Below are 10,457 nucleotides of genomic sequence, written 5' to 3' on the forward strand. Positions count from 1 at the left end.
GGGGGGGGGGGGGGGGGGGGGGGGGGGGGGGGGGGGGGGGGGGGGGGGGGGGGGGGGGGGGGGGGGGGGGGGGTGGCTGGGAAGCAGTGGTGGGAAGGGGTAGTTGGAGGGGGTGGTTGGGAGGGGGTGGCTGGGAAGGGGGTGGCTGGACAGGGGTGGCTGGGAGAGGTGCCTTCCTCTGCTGGACTGATGGCTCCTGGCCGTGCTTCCCTCCCAGGTGTACGAGCTCAGTGGAGAGCAGCATGACGTACAGTGGTCAGTGAAGGCTTACCAGGAAGTGGCTGAGAAGTTTTGGAAACTCACTCTGAGTTTGTTGGAATCAAAATCATTTATTCAGATCATAGGTGAGAGAACATTGCTGAATAACTGGGGTTGGGAGACGGAGGCAGGCAGAGCTGCTAGGCTGGGAGGGGAGTGGCAGTTTGGGAGACACCGTCCAGCACGGATGCCAAAGAGCTTTCAGTGTGTGAGGACAGTGGTAGGGATGGGTCCTGAAGACCCTCCTAGTTCAGGTCTTCACCACCAAACTGAAAGGAAGAGCATGTCAATTTCCCAGATAATTCTTGGCTATGACTCCATGTTGGTCTGGGTGACTCATTATAACGGTTTTGCCTGAATGTTTGGATAATTGGCCCATTGCTTGGTTTCAATTTGTTCTGCATGTGGTTGTGTGCAAGTCCCTGATCAGGCAGACGTCTTGAGTGGCACCGGCTCACGTTTGCATATGGAGAACCCCAGTAGCACCATGTGTGTGGCCTGGCACGTGGGTGAAGGACGCACTCTTTTTCCCAGGGAAGCACAGAAAGCTTTGCAGCTTCAGTGTCCTAACTTTGCCAGACAGGACCTCTCACCTCATTTTAAAGAGCAGCCAGTCTAAGGCTGGGACCTGTCCGTGATCACAGCAGCAAGGGCAGCAGCCAGTGGGGTAACTCAGAGTCAGGCACAGGGTGGCAGTGAAGGGATCAGCATGGCGGCTCCTCTGCTCAGCCCACCCACAAGCCAGGGCTCTGGAGGGCATTGACTCACCAGGAGCCTCCTCCTGGGCCCAGTCCTCCTGAGTCCCCTCCCCTTCCACGGGGCCTGGGTCCCGGAGGAGCTGAGCTCTGGCCTGTGTGCTCATCTCCCTGGGAGGGAGCTTGCAGGATGGGTCCAGATTCTGCTTAGCAGCTCCCTGGTGCCAGCTGCCCCTTGCCATGGCCAATGGCAGGAGGGTGTGAGGGCTGAGCTGAGTGCACCAGTGCCCCCAGGTTTGCCTAGGCTCCAGGGAGAGGCCACAGGTGGGGCAGGCCCAGAAGGCTTTGTCCCCACAGAGCCAAGGATTGGAGCCAGAGAGTCAGTGGCAGGGCAGAGAACTGGAGCCTGTCGTGGGCTTACACCAGACCCTGTGTTTTGGAGTTTTTGTTGTCATGCTGCCTGCCTTGCCCCAGTAAGGTTTCTGCAGTGCTCAGGGTCCTGCTGATGTAATCAGCAAGAGGCCAGATGATTACCAAGTCCAGCCAACAACAGGGACTTGGGTGACATGTGGCCCTTTGCAGGTGTCCAGTGGACAAAGAGCTGTCCCTGAAAAGCATCCACATCCACGCCCCCTCACAGAGATGCAGGGAGAGTTGAGAACAAAGCCACTTGGCCTCCTCCAAATGCAGACAAAGAAGACTGTTCCTGTGGGTCCTCTGACCCCACCTACTTTTCAGAGACTAAAGGTCCCCCAGAGTCTTTGAAGAATGGATTTGGGCTAAACGTCTCTCAGGGGTCACAGTGGCCCGGTCGGGGTGGAGTCAGGAGAGCAGGGGTGCCTCAGGTTTGGGAAATGGCTGCTGTGCACTCAGCACTGTCCAGCCCCACACAGAGGGCATGCTCTGGTGTGTGTAGCTCTCTGTTCATGCTGGGCACTGTCTCCTGGCTTCTCCATCTCTCTTGCAGATCCAAAGATGTGACTGTCATTGCAGAATCCATCCGAACAGCCAGGGGGCTCTGGACCAAGCTCCCCACGGTGGTGCCAGGGTTCGACCTGGTAACCCATGCTGTGAACACAAGGGCTGCCTGTTAAGGGTGCACGTGGGGATGCCTGTCTGGGTGGAGCGGCAGCCCCCTGGGATGGGAAAGTGAAGTGCCTGTGGTACCCCTAAAATCCCAGGGACAGGCTCAGCCTGCTGACCCAGCAGGGCTTCTGAGAGCTCAGCGCCAATCCTCTTCAGGGGCCTGCAGAGGATGGCAGTCACTGGAAAGGGAGAGCAGCCAGTTGGCTAACAAGGAAAGTTCCAGAATAAGGATGGCGTTCAGGGAGTTCTGATGACAGTAATGGATTCATTTCCTATGGCCCTGCCTGTGCCCTTTTTTCTACTCTACACTGCTCACCAAGGTGTGGCTCTGAAAACCCTCACCACCCCCTGTGGCATGCAGGGTGGGGGGTGGGGAATAATATCTGGAAACAGAGTCCAGGACGGAGCCAGCTCTTTGCAAATACTCAAGGTAGTGATATTTGCCCCTGTCCTCTTTTCTATTCCATTTTCTTCCTCACCTAGATATATATTTTTTGAGATGAATTCTCACCCTGTCACCCAGGCTGGAGTGCAGTGCTGTGATCTCACCTCACTGCAACTTTCGCCTCCCAGGTTCAAGTGATTCTCCTGCCTCAGCCTCCTAATTTTTGTATTTTCAGTAGACACAGTGTTTCACCATGTTGATAAGGCTGGTCTTGAACTCCTGACCTCATGATCCACTTGCCTCAGCCTTCCAAAGTGTTGGGATTATAGGTGTGAACCACCGTGCCCAGCCACACCTGTTTTTGAAGCTGCACATTCATAGGTGTTGTCATTGTCCCACACCCCCCCCACCAAATCAAAGCACAGCCAGGACACATTTCTTAGGTGAAAGCTCATTAATCTCATTAAGAATCTAGACCCATCACGCCTGTAATCCCAGCACTTTGGGAGGCCAAGGCGGGTGGATCACGAGGTCAAGAGATCGAGACCATCCTGGTCAACATGGTGAAACCCCATCTCTACTAAAACTACAAAAAATTAGCTGGGCATGGTGGCGCGTGCCCGTAATCCCAGCTACTCAGGAAGCTGAGGCAGGAGAATTACCTGAACCCAGGAGGCGGAGATTGCGGTGAGCCGAGATCGCGCCATTGCACTCCAGCCTGGGTAACAAGAGCGAAACTCCATCTCAAAAAAAAAAAAAAAAAAAAAAAAAAAAAAAGAATCTAGACCCAGAGCGGTGGCATTGGCAAGGCACAGTGGCTCACGCCTGTAATCCCAGCACTTTGGGAGGCTAAGGCAGGTGGATCACCTCAGGTTAGGAGTTCAAGACCAGCCTGGCCAGCATGGCAAAACCCCATCTCTACTAAAAATACAAAAATTGGCCAGACGTGGTGGTCCGCACCTGTAATACCAGCTACTTGGGAGGCTGAGACAGAATCACTTGAACCCATGAGGTGAAGGTTGCAGTGAGCCAAGATTGCACCACTGCACTCCAGCTGGGCCACAGAGACTCCATAAAAAAAAAATCTAGATTAGGTCAGGACAGTGGCCCATGCCTGTAATTTCAGAATGGGGGGGGCAAGGTAGGGGGGTCTACAGAGCCTTGCTCTGTTGCTCAGACTGGAGTGCAGTGATGTGATCTCTGAACACCTCCCGGGTTCAAGCAATTCTCCTGCCTCAGCCTCCTGAGTAGCTGGAATTACAAGTGCCCACGACCATGCCTGACTCATTTTTGCATTTCTTTTTTTGAGACAGAGTTTTGCTCTTGTTACCCAGGCTGGAGTGCAATGGTGCCGTCTCAGCTCACTGCAACCTCCACCTCCCTGGTTCAAGCGATTCTCCTGCTTCAGCATCCCAAGTAGCTGGGATTACAGGCATGCACCACCACACCCAGCTCATTTTGTGTGTGTGTGTATTTTTAGTAGAGACAGGGTTTCTCCATGTTGGTCAGGCTGGTCTTGAACTCCCGACCTCATGTGACCCACCTGCCTTGGGCTCCCAAAGCGCTGGGATTACAGGCGTGAGCCACCATGCCGGGCCTCATGTTTGCATTTTTAGTAGAGACAGGATTTTGCTGTGTTGGCCAGGTCTTGGCATCCTAATGTGCTAGGATTACAGGTGTGAGCCACTGCACTTAGGCTGGAGAGCAGTGGTGAGATCTTAGCTCACTGCAACCTTGCCTCCTGGGTTCAAGTGATTCTCCTGCCTCAGCCGCTGGAGTAGCTGGGATTACAGGCATGCACCACCATATCTCACTAATTTTTGTATTTTTAGTAGAGATGGGGTTTCACTGTATTGGTCAGGCTCTTCTTGAACTCCTGACCTCAAGTGATCCACCTACCTCGGCCTCCCAAAGAGTTGGGATTACAGGCATAAGCCACTGAAAAAAAACGTTTTCAGACTGAATCTTACTCTGTAGCCGAGGCTGGAGTGCACTGGTGAGGTTTCAGCTCACTGTAAACTCTGCCTCCAGGGTTCAATCGATTCTCATGGCTCAACCTCTGGTGTAGCTGGGAATACAGGATCCTGATACCCCCCCCACCAGCTAATTTTTTTAATTTTTAGTAGAGGCAGGGTTTCACCTTGTTGGCCAGGCTGGTCTTGAACTTCCGACCTCAAATGATCTGCTCGCCTTGATCTCCCAAAGTGCTGGGATTACAGGAGTGAGCCACCACACCTGGCCACATGTGATATTTTGATGCATGTATATAATGTGTATGAATTGGAACCCTGTCTTAAGCTCTCCATCCTCTGAGTGAATTGTGCTTGAGAGGTTAACTGATCTGCCCAAAGCCACAGAGCTGGAAATAGGCAGAAGAAGGAGGAGAACTAGGACTGCTCCTTGTCTTAGGATGCTTTGTGCCTCATTGTTGCAGGAGAGGAAACCCCGCCCTGCCCTGTGCAGGTCCTGGCTGGTGTTCCTCCTGAAATGCCGTTAGTTCAGCCACATCTTTCTTCCCCATAACTTCTTCCTGGGCTTTTTCAGTCATCTTTGCCCTTCCATATTCCAGTCCTTAAAATGTGTAAACCTAACTAAGCAAGATCATGGCCTCAATTTTGGATCCAAAGGAAGATTTCAGGGGGGAGGCTGTGTTTTTTGTTTTTTGTTTTTTTAATAGAGATGGGGTTTCACCATGTTGGCCAGGCTGGTCTTGAACTCCTGACCTCAGGTGATTCACCATCCTTGGCCTCCCAAAGTGCTGAGATTACAGGCGTGAGCCACCACACCCAGCCCTCAGGGGAGGCTGTTTACATTGAGGCCAGGACCAGGAGGGCAGCTGTCTGTGGCATCCCACCTGTCACCCTCAGAAAATCAACGAGGCATGGAGAGAGTGGTGGGCAGCTTCATCTCCCACCCAGACTTAGGCTCTGCTTTATCATACCATGTCTAGAGAAAGGGACCCTGTGCATTAATCTCTTTTTCCTGATATTTCCAGTCAATTTAGATCCAATTTAGATCCAATTTAGATCAAAGTCTGCTCTAGGAGAGCAGAAGAATTGTTTGAAGTGGAGGGGGTTGTTAACCTTGAAGAGCTTGTGGTCAAGTTGGGGAAAATCATGTGTGTGAAATAATTCTTGCAGTACAAAACGTTGCAGCACAGGACCTAACAAGTTCCAAGTTATATGGTCCTTGGAGATAACTTTGCTAGGACTTGGGTATTTAATACCTAAAAGTAATGTCCTTATTTTTAAGAAGAAGAAATCTTTAAAAACCAGTGAAAATCCACCAAAATATATGTGCTGGGTAGTGAAGGAAATTCTTGAGTTTTATTTCTACCAGAAAAGTGGAATGATCATATATATATTTTGAGATAGGGTGTCACTCCGTCACCCAGGCTAGAGTACAGTGGTATGGCCTCCATCCACCTCCTGGGTTCAGGTGATTCTTCCACCTCAGCCTCCCAAGTAGCTGGGACTACAGGCACACACCACCATGCCTGGCTAATTTTTCTACTTCTTTTTTTCCTTTTTTTAGGTAGAGCCTGAGTCTGTCATCCAGACTGGAGTGTAGTGGTGCAATCTTGGCTCACTGCCACCTCCACCTCTTGCGTTCAAGCATTTCTCCTGCCTCAGCTTCCTGAGTAGCTGAGACTACAGGTGTGTGCCACCATGCCAGACTAATGTTTTGTATTTTTAGTTGAGATGGGATTTCACCATATTGGCCAGGCTGGTCTCAAACTCCTGACCTCATGATCTGCCCGCCTTGGCTTCCCAAAGTGCTGGGATTACAAGCCACCTGCACCTGGCCATAATTTTTGTAGAGACAGAGTCTCTCTATGCTGCCCAGGCTGGTCTTGAACTCTTGGGCTTAAGTGATCCTCCTGCCTCAGCCTCCCAAAATGCTGACATTACAGGTGTGAGCCACTGTACCTAGGCAAATTTTCATATTTTATATGTGAATCAATCAGAATGCTTATGGCTGCAAGAACGCATCCCACAGATTTTACAATAAGGACATTTGTTATCTCACATAAGAAGCAATCTCTGGGCCAGGCACGGTGGCTCACACCTGTAATCCCAGCACTTTGAGAGGCTGAGGTAGGTGGATTAGGAGGTCAGGAGTTCAAGACCAGCACCGCCAACAGGTGAAACCCCGTCTCTACTAAAAACACAAAAATTAGCTGGGTATGGTGGTGCGTGCCTGTAATCGCAGTTACTAAGGAGGCGGAGGCAGGAGAATTGCTTGAACTGGGACCTGGGAGGCTGAGGTTGCAGTGAGCTGAGATTGCACCACTGCACTCCAGCCTGGGTTACAGAGCGAGACTCTGTCTCAAAAAAAATAAATAAATAAATAAAGGAAGAAGCAATCTCTGCTATGCCCATTGTGTGGGTGATTCTGCCCCACTTGGTCGTCGGATGGTGAATCACATCCGGAGTGACCATATCCAGTGAAATAATATAGGAGACAGTCCCCCAGTGCATGTCCTTTTATCAGGGAGGAATCCTCGAAAGCTCCCCAACAAATGACCTCCCAGGTCAGTGTTAAGGCTATTTTAGCTGTAAGGGAGTCTGGGAAAGCCACAACTGACCTTTCATCCTCTACTGAGGGCCTTAAAAAAAAGGGCCTTGCCTTCTTACTGAGAACAAGAAAGGTATGATGGGGACAGCAGGGGAGGAGACCACAAGAATGTCTATGGTCACCTAGCACGTTATAATGTCTTGATAGTACTATTAAATATTTAAATTAAAATGATCACGTACAGGTACTTATACTGAGGTTGTAAATAAGAGAACCTTGTAATAACTTGTTGTAAAGATAATTAACATAAGAGTCCCAAAGCCGGACGTGGTAGCTCATGTCTGTAATCCCAGCACTTTGGGAGGCCAAGGTGGGTGGATTGCCTGAGGTCAGGGGTTTGAGACCAGCCTGGCCAACATAGTGAAACCCCGTCTCTACTCAAAATACAAAAAATAACTGCATGTGGCGGGGGGCATCTGTAATCCCAGCTTCTAGGAAGGCTGAGGCAGGAGAATTGGTTGAAACTGGGAGGCGGAGGTTGCAGTGAGCTGAGATCACACCATTGCACTCCAGCCTGGGAGATAGAGAGCAAGACTTTTTTTTTTTTTTAAAGGTGGGGTGTCTCCATGATGGCCAGGCTGGTCTTGAACTCCTGACCTCAGTTGATCCACCCACCTTGGCCTCCCAAAGTGCTAGGATTATAGATGTGAGCCACCATGCCCAGCAAGACTTAAAAAAAAAAAAAAGTGGACTGTAAGGTCAGAGAGACCAAGGTTTAAAACTTGGTTTTGCTACTTACTAGGTGAATATCCTTGGTCAATTCATAAAAGCTATTAAGCTTCAACTTCCTCATTAGAATGATAAATTAATAAATTAGATGATTAATAAAGCCATATCATACCTCTGTTTAGTATTGTTAAAAGGAAATTGTGTGTGTATTTGTGTTAATTTCTTTTCATTTTCGTGCTTGGAGGGCTGTTTATTTGAGGATGTTCTGGGGGGTCACACCTATCCATCCCCCATGGAAGATGATTCCCCTGTTTTCAGGCAAGGCACTTCCATAGACAAGAACATTCTGGATGCTTTGATGCTAAACACTACCAGAATCGGACATGGATTTGCTTTGAGCAAACACCCTGCCCTCAGGACTTACTCGTGGAAAAAGGACATCCCCATAGAAGTCTGTCCCAACTCTAACCAAGTATGCATGACTCATGCAGCTCATCCCATGTGATCTCCCCTAACCACAACCTCTGCCCTCTTAAACTTTTTCCAGTATAACTTCTCTCTCCTTAACTCTCTTGTTACCAAAATCCCTCCACTCTCCCACCTGTTAGTAAAGTTATTCAGGAGGGGCCTTTTGCTTAAGCCACCAGTAAGAATGTGGCAGCTGTGAGGGTTCCCAGTGAAGTGGAATTTTGGGCAAAACTGTGGACAGAGCAAAAAGGACACAGGGTGTGTCCAGTGCTTACTGGGGTCTTTTGTGTCTGTGTCTGTATTCAGTTAGCACTTCTCTGAGCAGGACCAGAAGTGACCGAGTATTTGTGGTGCTGATGAAACAGGAGGAGATGCATGGGGACTGGCCCTGTTCTCCTTGTGAGTGCCCAGAAGTCATCCCCATATTTGGGAGATAGCGATGGGGAGATGAAGGGAGCTGATGGGGGCTCCAGGTCTCATTTCACTTGTGACTACTCTTTTTAGGGATCAGAGTTCATCTTTCTCCCTTGCCTCCTACCGGGCAGGTTCTGAAACTGGTGTCTGATTTGAGAAACCACCCTGCAGCTACTCTGATGGCCGTCGGGCACCCCATGGTGATCAGTTCTGATGACCCAGTGATCTTTGGTGCCAAAGGCTTGTCCTACGATTTCTATGAGGTCTTCATGGTCATTGGGGGGATGAAGGCTGACCTGAGGACCCTCAAACAGCTGGCCATCAACTCTATCAAGTGAGTATCTCATGTCCTCCCAGGACCCCTGCCCGCCTTCCAGCCCACAGCTTGTGTTTGCATCTGAGGAGGCTTGAGGCCGATGCCTCGATGGTTTCTGTGGGTTCCTTCTTATCATGGCTGGTTAGTCCTTGCTGCTGGACTGGGGAGACTCCTCTGAAAGACTCCGATGTCCCCTCAGGCTCCATGTCCCGTTCCCAGCCCCTGCCCCGAGGCTCACCGGGGCTCCTCCTCTTCCTGCAGGTACAGTAGCCTGTTGGAGATTGAGAAAAATACTTTCATGGCAATCTGGAAGAAGAGATGGGATAAGTTCATAGCGGATGTGGCACAGAGTGAGCAGAAACTAGCCATCCTCCACGAGCTGCCTTCCCGCATGTGCTGCCACCACCGCTCACCCATTCTTGAATCAGCTCCATGTTCCCATCAAGTCAATGGCCTGGGTACAGAGCGACCCTGTGAGAAGCACTTGGCTGGCTGACCAGCTTCATCCTCTGGAACATTCTCCCTCAGCTGCAGCAGCATTAACCCTTTTGATTTTGTCTGCTCTGTGTCCATTGCTTCCAATTTCCCTACTTCAGAATCCCCTCCTCTCTGACCCCTGTGCTGCCTCCTCAGGGCTCAGTCCTGGGCTCTCTTCTAATCTGATCTCTCTATTTAAAAAAAAATTTTTTTGGCAGGGCGTGGTGGCTCACACCTGTAATCCAAGCACTTTGGAGGCCAAGACAGGTGGATCACCTGAGGTTGGGAGTTTAAGACCAGCCTGACCAACATGGTGAAACCCCATCTTTTAAAATTAATTAATTAATTAATTAAGAAATTTTTTTTCAAAATGGAGTTTTGCTCTTGACACCCAGGCTGGAGTGTAATGGCGCCATCTTGGCTCACCGCAACCTCCACCTCCCAGGTTCAGGGGATTCTCCTGCCTCAGCCTCCCGAGTAGCTGGGATTACAGGTGTGTGCCACTATGCCCAGCTGATTTTTGCATTTTTAGTAGAGAAGGGGTTTCATCTTGTTGGTCAGTCTGGTCTCAAACTCCTGACCTCAGGTGATCCACCCGCCCTGGCTTCCCAAAGTGCTGGGATTACAAGGGTGAGTCACCATGCCTGGCCTGTTCTGATCTCTTTAACTCTGTCCTCTTTATTTTCTTCTCTCTGTGTACTCTTTTCCTGAGTGGTCTCATCCATTCCCTTGCCTTTTCATACCATTTATTTGTTAATGATTGCCACATTTATTTATGTACTCGAAGAGCTCAAAGGAATCTCTGAAGCTGAGGAGGTACAATTCTGAACCCTCAATCACTTCCCTTTAAACCTTTCTTTTTCTCTACTTTAATTTTTCTAAAGAGTGTCTTACTACATTTCCCAGGCTTGCCTCCAACTCCTGGTCTCAAGTGATCCTCCTGCCTCAGTCTCCCAAAGTGCTTGGGAGCCACCATGCTGACATGAGCCACCACAGTCAGCCCTTTAAACCATTCCCTGGCCTTTCCCATATCTGGTGAAATACACCTCCATCCATTCCACCCAGTTGCTCAAAGCAGAAATTTTCAGTGAAATCTCGATGCTGCACTGTC

General features: G+C 50.0%; 1 pseudogene; it reads left to right on the forward strand.

Annotated features, from left to right (window-relative positions):
• Positions 1-9,365, forward strand: part of LOC108296563 — a 17,761-nt pseudogene extending 8,396 nt beyond the window's left edge.
• Positions 9,366-10,457: the final 1,092 nt, after the last annotated feature.

This window comes from Cebus imitator, unplaced genomic scaffold, assembly GCF_001604975.1.
Source record: "Cebus imitator isolate Cc_AM_T3 unplaced genomic scaffold, Cebus_imitator-1.0 Scaffold724, whole genome shotgun sequence".
NCBI classification, from domain to species: Eukaryota; Metazoa; Chordata; class Mammalia; order Primates; family Cebidae; genus Cebus; species Cebus imitator.